The 14,879-nt window shown below is 43.7% G+C and overlaps 1 protein-coding gene across 1 annotated transcript in view; it reads left to right on the top strand.

Moving 5' to 3' along the window:
• Positions 1-14,879, top strand: part of LOC123017623 (zona pellucida-binding protein 2-like) — a 44,846-nt gene that overhangs the window by 13,639 nt on the left and 16,328 nt on the right. The gene's annotated exons all lie outside the window — the stretch shown is intronic.

Raw genomic sequence — 14,879 nt, 5'->3', positions numbered from 1 at the left:
GCCAGGCAGTCGTTCTCCAGGAAGGGACGCAGCTGATGTATCAGCCAAAGCTGAAGGAAGGCGCTCCTCGCCACCGCTGCAGAACTGTTAAAGGATAACAACTGCTTTCCCCATTGTGACCTAGTAACACTCATTGCTATTCATACACAATACTTGGTTTAAAAAGTTCAAGTAAAAATCAAACCTCCAAGCTTCAAACAGACTTTAGGAATCCTTAGCTAATATGACATAGCATTCTTTGGAGCTTTGGAGCTTTCAACTGTTCAAAATGCTTCAAATATTATGTCTTGTTATCTTTAGATAAACTGGGTAAGGTACACTGGAATTATTCCAACAAGTGGAACCTGCAACAAAATGTTGCCAATTGGAGCGCTGTACAGCAAACCATACTTTTCTTCAGAGTACTCTATTCTATTCCTCTATGGCCACTGGGAAGCTTTAGTCAGTATGCAGCTTGGTTTTCTTTTTGCTCCCCTTCCCCAGGTTTTCTCTATAAAGTTGTTTTCTATAACTACAAACTTTAGCATTCCCAAACCATATTGCAACATACTATATTTCCCAGTAGCCCTCTTGCATGTAATATTTTTACTAATATTTTCATGAATTTTGTTTTTCGTTTACACCAGCGTAACACAACTATAACAACCAAAAACAAATCTTTATTCTACTTAAGTTTTTCTTTGTCTTGTTATGAAAAAGGGAGGGGTTAGCATAGGCTTGGTTCATTCTACAATTTTCATATTACAAGGATGACATAAAATGTTTTTACTTTCAACCAAGAATGGAATTGAGTATAGGCTCATGCTACGTATTGCAAGCATTTACGTTCTAATAGCATTTAATTTGCTATGCTTAAGTACAATCTGTATAGCAAGTATTAACAATTTTAAATCTAATTAAAATATTAGATTTTAAACATTTTCTAGAATTTTATTCTAATTTCTTTTCAAACTATATTTAGCTGGAAGTCCATGGTTTATGAATAAAATGCACCATTTAAGAAAAAGGACAGTACACTTGAAGAGAGAAACTGAAGACATATCACCAGACACAGAGACTCAGTATGAAACTATTCCATCTATCTCAGAAACTCAGGAAGCTCCTCATCAAATAGTTGGAACAGAGGGAAGAACTGGTAATACAAATTGCTTCTCAAAGCTTTCAGTTTCAGATTATTGTTCAATGCATTATTACAGACTGATAACATGCAGAAGTTACATGCAGATAACATTGAAGTTAGTGGTATTAAGCACACTTAATTCTGCATAGGATTGCAGCCTTGGACACAGATAATGACTCCTAGTCCTACCAATGTAAAGTCACTGTGTAAGTGTGCTGTCTCTCACTTCTTGTAAGAAATAAGATGAAAGAAGTTGTGAGAGGTTGCAAATGGAAAACAGCCTGAATGCACTGGAAAATTCTATGAATGTGCAATAAAAAAAATCTGGAAGCATCCTTAATGTAATTGTACCCCATTTGCCAAGGCCTGTTATATATATTAGAGATATATATTAGATACATAGAAAATCAGTGGGGTGTAGCAATTAAGTGTGTGGGACGGAGTAATGGCTTCTAATCTCCATTGAGCCATGGAGCTAACTGGATGACTTTGGACCAGTCACAGACTTAGTCCAATCCACCTCACAGGGTTATTGCAAGGACAGGACTGGGAGAAGGAAAAGAATTAAGCTGACTTGAGTCACGTGGAAGGAAAAAGGGAGGATATAAATATAATAAATAAATATTCACAGCAAGTAGAGGAATTGCTAGACCCAGGCTTCAAATCTATGTCTCAGTATCCTGACTATGTCACTAGTCGTGAAGTTGTGTCTGACCCATCACGACCCCATGGACAACATTCCCCCAGGCTTTCCTGTTCTCCACCATCCCCCAGAGTCCATTTAAGCTCACACAGACTGCTTCAGTGACTCCATTTAGCCACCTTATTCTCTGCCATCCCCTTCTGCTTTTGCAGTCAATTGTTCACAGCATTAGGGTCTTCTCCAGTGAGTCCTTCCTTTTCATTAGGTGGCCAAAGTATTTGATTTTCATCTTTAGTATCTGGCCTTCTAAAGAGCAGGATTGATCTCATATAAAGCTGACTGGTTTGATCGCCTTGCATTCCAAGGGACTTGCAGGAATCTTCTCCAACACCACAATTCAAAGGCCTCAATTCTTTGGCGCTCAGCCTTCCTTATGGTCCAGCTTTCACAGCCATACATTGCAACTGAGAAAACCATAGTCTTGGCTATATGCACTTTTGTTGGCAGGGTGTGATATCTCTGCTTTTTAGCATGCTGCCTAGAACCATGAATATACTTTAGTGCTAATGGAAGAGCACCCCTCGAGCTTAATTATCATAGTGGAAGAAATCTTCAGGAGCAATTGCGACTGGAGAGGGATGGTTAACCATCTGTCCCATGTGCTTGGAAGCTTTCTGCAAAATTCCCCTGTGTAGCAATAAAGCATGGAAGAATGCATCCATTGGTGATGATGAAAACTATTTTTCTAAATATAATTGCTGTTTGAAGTGCAGGGAATTTCCCGATAAGGTTAATGCTGGGGAAGGTTATTCCTCCCCTCCTTGAATGCTTTGACAACCAAAATTATCACTTGCATGTCATTTAAGCTTTGTGGGGGATTTAATGGAGTCTTCTTTTTATAAATATAATTTAATGGGATGGAATTTACTTTTCTTCCTGAAGGGAGGAAAAAAAGACAAAGGAATAAAAAAATGTGTTTAATGTCTACCTAAAAGTTACATGAAAACCATGTGTGAATTAGATCTTGGTTGGGTGGGTGTGTTTTGTTGGGTCCTTTAGATCTTTGTGGGCCTCTGTGTGTGGTACATGAAAAGGTGATGCTAAGTGTGGGGCTTTTTAGCTTGCCCTAGTTGTGCACTACTTGTGGTTTACTGTGCAACTCTCTTTGTGTTGTGTCTTTCCTAGCAACCCAGTTACATGTCCTCATAACAGAGACACAACTCTGGAAAACAGAGAAAGGCAAAGAACCATAATTCTGCTTGACTTTCCCTTTCTCCCCTTTTCCTTCTTTCACCATGACCAATCAGTGTGTAAAGGGGGCAGATGCTATCTCTACAGTTTGTCCTCTGAAACCATGTTCATGTCATAGGTTGTTCGCACTTATTAAAATCAGGGTATTCCATGAACCCATAATCATACCCCCATATTCTGTTACTAGTGCTTCCCATATACACCTCATTTTGTTTTAGCACCTGAAGCTATCCTTTTCAGTGTTGTAGCATGGACATGCAGCATGGACACTTGTCAACTTCTATCTACCATAGTGTACATCATGAATGAAGATTTTAGAATCTTGTGAGGCATATTTTTCAGGCTCAAAAAAATGGGTTTGGGGGGTGAGAAAGTACCCTTAGTGTTAGAATAATCCAGCGCACACATCCCCAACATATACTTCAAAAATCAAAGGATTCTGCTGCTAAGAGTGCATTGGGGGCAACAATCCTATTTCTTTCCACATTCGTAGCAGGATCCTCCAGCTTCTTTGCAGTCCTTGAAAGCCCTTGTCTTTGCAATTGTCCCTGGGATAATAGCATTTCAGGGAATAGAATAATTGTAGGGGGAAGGCACTGCTGTTGGGGGGTGTCCCCTCACAAAAAATATTTTTGTAAGCATCTAGTAGGGAAAAGATCACCAACAGCTAGTAGAGGAAGAAGCACTGGCCATGACATAATTAGTCACCAGGCAGATTTTGGAATGGAGGGTAGGCTTCATCAGAAAGAGCACACTCTGTTGCCAGGCAAAGACTGGGTGGAAAGTTGCTCATGAAAACAGGAGCAGACACAGTTTTTCCTCTGCTTTTGCCATGCATCTCACTAGCTGATTGCCCTGAGGTGGAAGAAAAGTAGCATCTGGGTTTGGATGACATGTTAAGCCATGGTGGTTTTCATAAACCCTGCAAGAAGCCATGACCCTACAGACTGAGTGCTGGTTTCAGAGAATATGCTAAATGACCATGGCTCAACATGTCATGAAAACTCTGACACTGTTTCTGCTCCAAATTTCCCCCCATACTCCAAGTGTATTTTCTCCCAGGTACTTTCAGACATGTTTGAAAACTCGGGTAGAAAAGTTGCTGAGGGCATCTGAAGTTGGAAAATGATCACTAAAGAAACTGTTATACCAATTCCTTTGCTTCTCCTTTTGCAGTTGTCCCCTGCTAAAATGGGCTATTGTCATATGTATTTGCTGTTATCTACTATAACATGGAGTTTATATGTTCACTGAATGAAGAGCAACTGTTTATTAGCCTTAGATCTACAATACCAAAATGAATTAGGGCACAGTCCTATGGTGATTGGAACCACCCCACCAGGCTCATACTCATCCAGACAGAGCAGGAAGATCAGCAGAAACAATGTCACCTTCCTCCTGCTCTTGCTCTGCATTTTTGCTAGGGTGCTTTTTTATGGCTGTTTAGCAACAGGATTTTGAAAGGAAAAGAAAGGTGACTTTAGGATACCTTGCATGTTAGCTGCTTTTGTCTCCTCCCCTGACCCTGCAGATCATTCCTTTTACCCCTTCTTCCAAGTCATATTTCCAGCCTCAGAAAGTAGCCAGCACTGTTCTTGTTTCACTGGCCATGAGGTTTTGGAACTCTGATTCAGGCTCCAAGGCCAGAGTGCTACCTCCAAATGAATGTATGGCCCCTGAAGTCTAGAAGCCATAGGATTGTTCCCTCCATTTATTTCCTTATTAATTTTTAAATTTTTGATTAAAATTTTACAAATAAAAATACAATACAACTATAATATAATACATCTAAGAAAGAAACATACAGTTAAAATCATACTATAACAAAATCATGCATTCCACTTCCATTTATTTCCATTGAACTTATTAGCATTTTTACTGGAGTAGGCAAATTGCTTATATTCAAGTAGTGTTCTATAATTTTAATTCATTTTAACAGGCTTATACCAGAGCAAAGCTTTATTAAATACATTTGTATTTTTTGTTAGGATTTGTGTATTCCTACATTTCATTATAATATTTTTCTACTTCAGTTCCAGTATATATTCTTATTTATTCGAACAGTTTAATTCTAAACTGTTTAACTGAAAAGCTGTTAATGCAGAAAATCATCGATCCAAAGTACCAATGGACTGGTCCCCTAGGGCAAATAACTAAAGGTAACTATTGTTTTAATGGTAAGTAAAATAAAAAATGCGTATCCTAGCAGTTTCTATGGAATAAGCTTTATTTAACTATACCACTCCTTTTGTGTAAGCTCTTAGGATTGTACTGCATATTTTAAAAACATTAAATTGTGAGGGGAGACTTGCTGTATAGTTCTAATAAGCTTAGTTATAAGGATGCTTTATGGAGAAGCTGTTCGTAAGTCTGTCTCTCTCTAACTCCAGGAATATGGCATGTACCCTAAGTGTTATTACTGTAATATTCCAGAGTAAGACAACTGACAGTACAGTTCTTTTGCTTTTATACTGTGCCAACACAGGTTCAGTGGCCTGTGTAATGCCACTATGTGGGTATAAGTACACTTGTGCATGAGTTGCTGCTTGCTGATGGGATAGCTCATGTGATTGAATTAATTAGTCATTTTAAAGCATATAGCTGTGCTAATCCACAAGGGAAGCATCCACAATTGAGTGCTATCTTTGTTCAAATTAATCAAAATAAAGCTTCTGAGTTCCAAGTAAAAGGGCACGTGAAAAGAAAGTACTGAGATTAATCCATATGTTATGGCTATGACATCTACAATTTAGACTTCATCTTATGCCTGAACATATTAGTTACTGCAATAGATGCTGCAGATATCAAGTTAATAACTAGAAATTTCGGACAAAGAAGCAATGGCTGACCCAATTCTGAAAACATAGAAACAGAGCCAGAAGGTGCCTCCCGGGCCATCTAGTCTGACACCCAGCTCCAGCCGGCTCTGCTCATGACATGCCCACCATGGGCATGTCTAGCCTGTCTTTGAACACCCTCACTGATGGGGCCTCAGTCCTCTCCTGTGGAAGCCCATTCCATACCCTTGGGGTCCAAACTGTCAGGAAGTACTTCCTGACATCTAAATTGAACCTTGGTTCCCTGAGCTTTGCTTCATTGGAGCGCGTCCTGCCTTCCTCTGCAGGGGAGAACAGGTCTCTACCCACCTTTATGTGATACCCCCTCACATACCTGTATGTCACCAACATATCCCCTCTGAGTCTCCTCTTCTCCAGGCTGAAAAGACTCAGTTCCCTCAGTCTCGCCTCATACAGCTTCCCCTGCAAACTGGCCACCAAACTTGTGACACTATGCTACACTGACTCTAACCTGGCTATATCCTTACTGTAATGAGGGGCCCAATACTCCAGCTGCAGGCGCACCAGAGTCATATAGAGTGGTAATAATACCTCTCTCGATCTAGAAGCCATGCTTCTGGCTATGCAGCCAAGGGTGGCATTCGCCCTCTTAACCACCGCCTCACACGGCTGACTCATGTTCAGTTTTCAGTCAACCAGCACTCCGAGATCCCTTTCACAAGTGCTGCTCTCCAGACACTTGCCCCCTAACCTGTACTTGACACCCATTCCTATGCCCCAAGTGCAAGACATTGCACCTATCCACATTGAATGCCACCTTTTTGTCTCCTGCCCAGTTCCATAGTCTGTCCAGATCCTTTTGGATCTGGAGTACCTGCTTCTCAGTTGTGGCCACTGCCCCAGTTTTAGTATCATCTGTGAATTTGATCAGCAGACTGTTCACCCCTTCTTCCATGTCATTGATGAAAAGATTAAACAGGATCAGCTCCAGGACAGAGCCCTGAGGGACCCTGCTTTTCACTGGCCGCCATCCTGATGATTCCCTACTAATGTTTACCCTCTGCTTTCGGTCAGTCAACCATGCCCTAATCCATCAGACAGTGCATTGGTCTATCCCAAAACTCAGTTTCTCAACCAGGATATCAAGGGACACTTTGTCAAAGACCTTTCTGAAAGCCAGGTAAAGCACATCCACTGCATCCTCCATCTAGCCAGCTTGAAACCTTGTTGTAGAATTTCACAAGGTTTGTTTGGCAGGACCTGTTATTGCAGAAATGGTATTGTGTGGCTGCCAGCATCCCTTCCATATCTAGCATCACTAGATCTCTCACTATTACGAACCTTTCCATTATTTTTCCTACAATGGACATCGAGCTAACTGGTCTGTAATTCCCCATGTCCCTTCTACTACCCTTTTTGAAAATTGGGACCTCTGACACCACCCTCCAGTCCTCTGGAACTTCACCCGTTCTCCATGAGGCCTCAAAAATGGAGGCCAGTGAGTGTGAGAGAACCCCTGCCAACTCTCTAAGTACTCTCGGGTATAACCCATCAGGGCCTGGCGCCTTTGTAATATCCAATGCCCTGAGGAGCCCCTTGACTTCTAGCGGGGGTGACTCTAATCTGTGCCCCTAAGTCCCAGGCTCATCTAATCTCCCATGTGGATCTCCCCTGTCCCGCTTTGGGGAGAACACAGAGGCAAAGTAGTCATTTAGCATCTGTGCCTTACCCTCAAATCAGTCACTGGATCTCCTTCTTCCTTATTTAGCAGTCCCACTATTTGTCTCCCCTTTCTCTTGCTATTTACATGCTGATAGAAGCCTGTTTTGTTGCTCTTGATATTCTTGGCAAGTCTCAGCTTGTAATCAGCCTTAGGCTTGTGAAGAATCCTTCTGCAGCGGGCCTCTTCCTCATGGTATACCATTTTGTCTATTTGCCCCAGTACCCATTTCCTGCAAAGGTTCCTCTTGCATCTAATCCCTCTAACCACCTCCTTTCGCATCCACGGCAGCGCTCTCCTTCGCCTCCCCACCTTACTAACTAATCGTCAAGGACTGTGCCTCCAAAACCTCCCTTTTGAGTGCCATCCACCCCTCCTCAACTTGCTTGCCTTCCAGTAACCTATCCCAGGAGACTTTCCCCAGTCTGGCCTTCAGTTGGCCAAAGTTGGCCCTGTTGAAGTCCCAGCTTCTAGTGCTTGACCTGCAGCATGTCCCCATTCCCCTGATCTCAAAGAAAAGGATGGAGTGATCACTCACATCCAGATCTCCCCTAATCTGTACCTCATATACAGCTCCTCCCTGTTGGTCAAGACCAAGTCAAAGATCCCCCCCCCCCCCCGTCACCTCTGAGACCCTCTGTGTGAAAAGCTTCTATAGCTTCTAGGAAGCGACATGACCTGGCTGTCACCGCTGAGTGAGCCTTCCAACTAACATCCAGAAGATTGAAATCTCCCATAATCACTGTGTCCCTCCCCTGAGATATCCTTGGAATCTGATCTGTCAGGACATCATCCAGGGTCTCAAGTTGACCTTGAGGGCAATAACATACCCCCACTGTCAGGTCCTTCTCCCTGTCAACACCTCTAAGTTTCACCCAGACTGCCTCTACTGAATCCCCATCTGTGCTGCATTCTATCTCACTGCATTCTATCCCTTCCATGACATATAAAGCTATCCCCCACCCCTCTTCCCCTTCCTGTTCTTTCTAAACAGGTGATACTCCTCTATGTTCACATTCCAGACTTGCCTTTCATCGCACCAAATTTCTGTGATCTCCTCCAGGTCATACCGTCCTATTCCCAGGAGAGCTTCAAGCTCTTCCTGCTTATTACCCATGCTTCTAGCATCAGTGTACATGCACCTCAACTCCTTCCCACCCCTTCCTTTCTTTGGAGTTCCCAGCCTCCTCCTTTCTCCCACCTTCCCTGATACCTGCCCTCTCTTTGTAGGAGTCCTGTCAGTCCCTGCAGTACCTCTAAAACCCTGGTCCCAGAGCCCTGATCCTCTCCCCACAGTGCACACAAGTTTCTGGGGGGCCTGAACCCTGCCCCCCCCCGGCTCAGTTTGGAGATGCTCTAGAAAGCTTTGTCTGGAAGACTTTAAACTGAGCCGGGGGTGGGGGGGCAGGGTTCAGCCGTTTTCCCCATCCTCATGAGGTGCAACCTGTCCTTTGCCAAAAGTCCATTGGCAAGAAACTGGGTGCCGTGGTTGAGGAACCCTAAGCGTTCCTTCTGGCACCACATCCTAAGCCAGACATTCATCTTGGTGACCCTCCTATCCCTGCCTGGCCCAAATCCCTGGACCAGTAAGATAGTTGAAAAGGCCACTTGGACCTTAAGGTCCCGTAGTTTCTTCCCCAAGGCCTCAAAGTCCCTGGTGATCCTGCCCACACCCTGCCTGGCTACATCATTTGTGCCCATATGGATCACCAGAAGCAGCTGGCGACCCCCGGCGCAAACAAGACACTCCACTCTGTCTTTCACATGCTGGATGCATGCGCCCGGGAGGCAACAGACCTCCCTCACCTCAAGGTCGGGGCAGCACACCGCCGCCTCAGAGCTCCTCATCAGGTAGTCTCCAACAACGCTCACCCGCCACCGTCTCTTCCCGGTGGTGGTAGGCGGCCGTGCTCTGGCCCTCACCTCTCCTGCAGCGGTCCGCTTGGTGTGTGTGTTTCCAGGCTGGGGCTCCTGCTGGTCCCCCAAGGCCTTATCAGCCCCAGCCTCCCCAAGCAGAGAGAACCTGTTTCTGAGCTCCAGATTGGAGCCAGGAGAAGGAGGAGGCTGTGCTGGCCTCCTCCTCCTGTGGGTGACATGCCTCCATGTCTCCCCAGCCTTTCCTCCCATGGTCCCTCCCTCAACCCTCTGTCTGGAGGGGGACTGCTCCCTGGGGACCTGGAGAACTCTCTCGGCCCTCATGCACCTCACCTCCTCCTCTAGCAGGGTCACCAGCTTGCACCGAGGGCAAGCGTATCCTTGCCTCTCCTGAGGGAGAAGGACGAACATGTCGCTACAGACAGCAACAAACGTGATTCCCGCCAAGGCCATCTCCTGGCCTGCCATTGGGAACCCCTCAGAAACCCTGCCTTGGTCCCCCGCCTTGTATGTCCTGCACTACTCCTCACTCACCCAGTTCTCCCAGACAAAATAAAAATTTAAATTGGGAACGAAAAGAAAAATCTGCCCCCCAGGGGAGGGAGTCCCCGAGCAGCCCCACCGCAGCTAAGGGATGCAGACAAGGGACGATGCCCTTGCCAGATCACCCTTCTTGCTGCCAACGGCTGAGCACAGCCTTATAAGCCTCTCAGGCCGGTGACCCCACCCCTCTGCTTCCTCCTGGCGCCTCTGGCCCCACCTCCCTTCCTCTCTGCTGTTCCAGTCCCTCTGCTCTTCTGCCCAGCTCCTACATTGTCTTCACCAGTCCCCTGGCCACCTTCAGCACTCTCTCCCAGCCTCTGCCTCTGCTGCTCCACTGCTCTGCCAAGAGGCAAGAGCCAAATGGTGGTTGTCTTTGCCTTGGGCAAAACACAGGCTCCTGGGTAAGAAGAAAACAGAAGGAAAAAGAAAATTGAGAGTGTAATAGTAGTACAGTTGATATTCTAAGCATTACCTGCTTTAACCACATTGATTAAACTTTGTTTTTAAACTGTGTAAGGATCAATAGTATCCTATATAGCGTAGTATATATAGTATAGTGTCCAAATAGTACACTACTTTCCCGGAAACAAGACCTAACTGGAAAATAAGCCCTAGCATGATTTTTCAGGATGCTCATAATATAAGTCCTACCCCCAAAATAAGCCCCAGTTAGCAGGAATCATCAGCCACGACAGACATATTGAATTATAAAATAATAAAAATATATATAATTCAATATGAATACATAATATTTTTACATTAATACTTAAATAATATACATTATAATTGTTGTTTGTCGCGAAGTCTTGTCCAACTCATCGCGACCCCTTGGACTACACTCCTCCAGGCCCTCCTGTCCTCCACCATCTCCCGGAGTCCACCCAAGCTCACACCAACCGCCTCAGTGACTCAGCCTAGCCACCTCATCCTCTGCTGTCCCCTTCTTCTTTTTCCATCTATTATTCCCAGCATTAGACTCTTCTCCAGGGAGTCCTTCCTTCTCATTAGGTGGCCAAAGTATTTGAATTTTATCTTCAGTATCTGGCCTTCTAAAGAGCAGTCAGGGTTGATCTCCTCTAGGACTGACCGGTTTGATTGCCTTGCTGTCCAAGGGACTCGCAGGAGTCTCCTCCAGCACCACAATTGAAAGGCCTCAATCTTTTTGCGCTCAGCCTTCCTTATGATCCAACTTTCACAGCCATACATTACAACTGGGAAAACCATAGCCTTGACTATATGCACTTTTGTTGGCAGCGTGATGTCTCTGCTTTTTAGTATGCTATCTAGATTTGCTATAGCTTTCCTCCCTAGGAGCAAGCGTCTTTTAATATCTTGGCTGCAGTCCCTGTCTGTGGTGATCTTGGAGCCCAGAAAAATAAAATCTGTCACTACCTCCATTTCCTCCCCATCTATTTGCCAGGAAGTGAGAGGACCAGATGCCATGATCTTAGTTTTCTTAATGTTGAGTTTCAAGCCAACTTTTACGCTTTCCTCCTTCACCTTCATCAAGAGGCTCTTTAGTTCCTCTTCACTTTGGTATTTGTAAATATCCAAGTGGGTGCCTTTGGACGAGAGGTAAACGCCTATGTAAACAGATGAACATGAGACTTATTGACAAATGACCAATCGGAATACAGACACTGCACGAATAATGTGTGCGCTTGATCTTATTTTTGGGGAAACACAGTATAAATCAATCAATCAGTTGAAGCCACATTGTACGGTATTACATAGTGGCTAGAGGGCATTTTTTATTAGTTCTTAGACTGTTTTCTTCAGACTGATACCTGAAAACATATGTATAGAAAAGAAATCATGTAAGAAAGAGCTGGTCTTACAGCAATCCTCCCATCAGCCAGAAATTTGAGAGGCTGGTTAAAATTGCTACTGCACAACATTTCCTGCTAATTATATTGCTGCTAACCTCTCTTGGAAGAGAGATGAGGGAGCCATCTGTAAACCATCCAAGAGGAATCTAATTCCTCTGAACCATGCTCTTGTGGCTAAGTTGCCAAGAGAGAACTGTTTTTAGGATCCAGAATACAATGAACATACTAATGGATGAAGGCTAACAATGTACAGTGGTGCCTCAGCTTACTAACGCCTTGGTTCACAACCAAATTGGGTCACAAACAAAAATTTCATGAAAATTTTGACTTGGGTTGCGGACTCCGCATTGGGTGGCAACCAAGATTGTGGCCATCTCTCCACCCCCCCCCCCACCCCAAGTGGGGAGATGGCCACAATCGCAGTTGCGTTCATGCAGGGAAGACATAGAGGTTCTGACGACAGAAGAACTTGCTGAACTCCAGATTTAGCAGCAGAAGGCAGTTGCTGAGGTGGATTCCATTGAGGAAGAGGAAGACAGGGAGGAGGTCAGCAGTTATGTGATACAATCCATTATGAAAAAATGGAATGAGTGCCAGGATTTCTTTGAGAAGCACCACCCCAACATAAGTGTAATGAACAGATTGTTGAATCTGATGAACGATAACGTGGTCTCTCATTTCTGGAGGGTTATGCAGCACAGGAAAAAACAAGTGACTACGCGTATAGACATATTTTTCACTAAAATTGACCCTGCAGCTAAGAAACAAAGAAGAGAGGAAACCCCTGAAAGAGATCTCCCCAATGTCTTTATGCAGGGGGACTCTCCCTCAAAACAATACCCTCCCCCCACCACTTAGGTTAGTGTTCTCCACTGTACTGTACTGTACAGTACTTTGTTACTTTGTTGTTCTTTGTCCCTTTGTTGTTCTTTGTCATTTTGTTTCAATTTTTTCTGATTAAAAAAAGTAGTTACAGAACGGATTAACCTTTTTTACATTGAACCTTATAGGGAAATTTGACTTGGGTCACAACCAGAGTCGTGGAACGGATTAAGTTCGTGAGCCAAGACCACTGTATTAGGAACAAATTAACAGAATGATTAAAACAAAAGAAAGCAAAACCCAATAGTTACAATGGTATTATCTTGCTTTGAAGCAGACTGCTGTGTCTCTACAGTTGTTAAGGAAACACAGAATCAAAATATAACAGGCATGACTCTGACAGAGCACCTCTCTAGCTCAGCCAGGTTTTTTGTACAAAAAGTTTTTAATAAGTGCACTTTGAAGTTAAACTTATTTGGCATGGTTCACTGTGGAGAAGAAGCATATAAAGAAACTAAAGAATCTGCTGTGTTTACTCCTATGTTTAAGTTTGTTCTCTTAATCTTATAATAGAAACACAATACTACAATCGTATGCACACTTATTTGACAGTAAACCAAATGAACTTGAACATAAAGGAACTTACTTTTGCGTAGACATGCATGAGATTAAGTTGATGATGAGTTACTTTCTCAGCAAGAGAATGGAGTATGGCAGAAAAGGGCTATTCACAAAGTTGTGTCCTACAGAAAAAGGAGGAACTCCTCTGTTTTGGCTTTGCCTGCTCCAGAAGAGCAAAGTTCATTGTTTGTTCCCAGCTTTCTGTGAGAAAATAGGCTTTTTTCTCTTTATCACCTTTCTGTAAGTTCTTAACCAGGTTTTTATTTTCTGGGTTGTTACAGAGGAGCTGCAGGTACTGAAGCAGCTCCATGTCTATTCCCAATTCCCTTAGTAAATTCTGCTGGGGAGTCAATACTCCTCCTTGCTTGGACATTTAGTCCTGTGTAGGTTGCTTCTGTGAACTTCCCTTGTGTCATAGTCTTATGTCCTGGAACATATAAAATAGAACAAATCTGCTCATTTGGCCAGCATTTCTAAAAGACCTTGGGGCACCCACGTGGAACCTGGTAATCTATCTTATACAGCTGGGAAAGTGGGCTCCCTGAGAAGAATGCCTTGATTGCCACCTTCATCCTGACGACTGGAACTGACTGCAAGGGCTACTCATGCCTCAACACCAGTAATGCTTTCAGATGTACTATAGTATGCCACTTGCCCTATGTCAAAGGCATTGGCAGTATGGTACACAGTGCTAATTCACAAAAGCCAGACAATTACTGTCTCTTTGGAAAGGAACCTAGAAATTTCCATTAATGCTTTCACTTGGGAAGAGGACCACTGCACTATGTCCTGGACATCCTCTACCTTTGCCCTGCCTCTGGTGCTGTAGTTGTCATGAATTTCATCACAATTGAACCTAGGGCCTTTTCTTGTTAATGCTGATATTCCTTCTTCTAATCCCTGCTTTTTGTTAATGCTGGTATGCCAGTTTTTTAAGGAAGAAGATAATTCCTTCTTGGAGTTAATTCCTTTTTCTTTAGGAAAAAGCTCCACCAAGAAATAATAAAAGTAACATCTCCATCTCAACTCACTCCCTTGCTGGACTTTGGAAGTAGCAAATCAGGATTTCTTTGTTAATCTGAATCTTATGCTTCCTTATGCACCTCCCACCTCCCTTATTAGTGTAAAGTCAGCAGCTTTGCCATAGCAGTCTGTTAGCATTGCTATATTATCGCTTCTTTCTACTAGTACCATTTTGCTTTCTACTGGCTACTGGGAGTGGCTGCATTGCACAGAATTTATATTTTTTGCTATTGGCATTGTAGGATTATGGGACTGGACTGCCTATATGTTTGTCACTTAGGGACAATCCTATGGCTACTAGATGCTGTATAGGGGACAACAGGATAATTCAGAGTCACAGCTCTGATCTCAGAGAAGCACTTCAAGGACATTGCTGGGATTCTGAATTCAAAGTGTCTTCCCTCCCCCTCACAGCCAGCACAGTTCTTTCTGCATTAGCTGCAGCTCCAAAGTTACAAGGCTGGCTGTAGAACCAGTGTTGACAGGTTATGGGGCATTCCAGGGGCAGGAAGAGGAATGAGGCCTTACTGTCCTATGAAGAATCCTGGTGATGCCTCTAGTTTGTCTCTCTGTGTTATAAAACACTTGGCCAAATCAGCTTTGTAAACATGTTGGAGGGCAGAAGGAATGCTGA

This window comes from Varanus komodoensis, unplaced genomic scaffold (genome assembly GCF_004798865.1).
Source record: "Varanus komodoensis strain SLA01 unplaced genomic scaffold, ASM479886v1 scaffold10, whole genome shotgun sequence".
Classification (NCBI taxonomy): Eukaryota; Metazoa; Chordata; class Lepidosauria; order Squamata; family Varanidae; genus Varanus; species Varanus komodoensis.
Note: the sequence above shows the minus strand (reverse complement) of the source record. Positions and strands in the feature narration are given on the sequence as shown.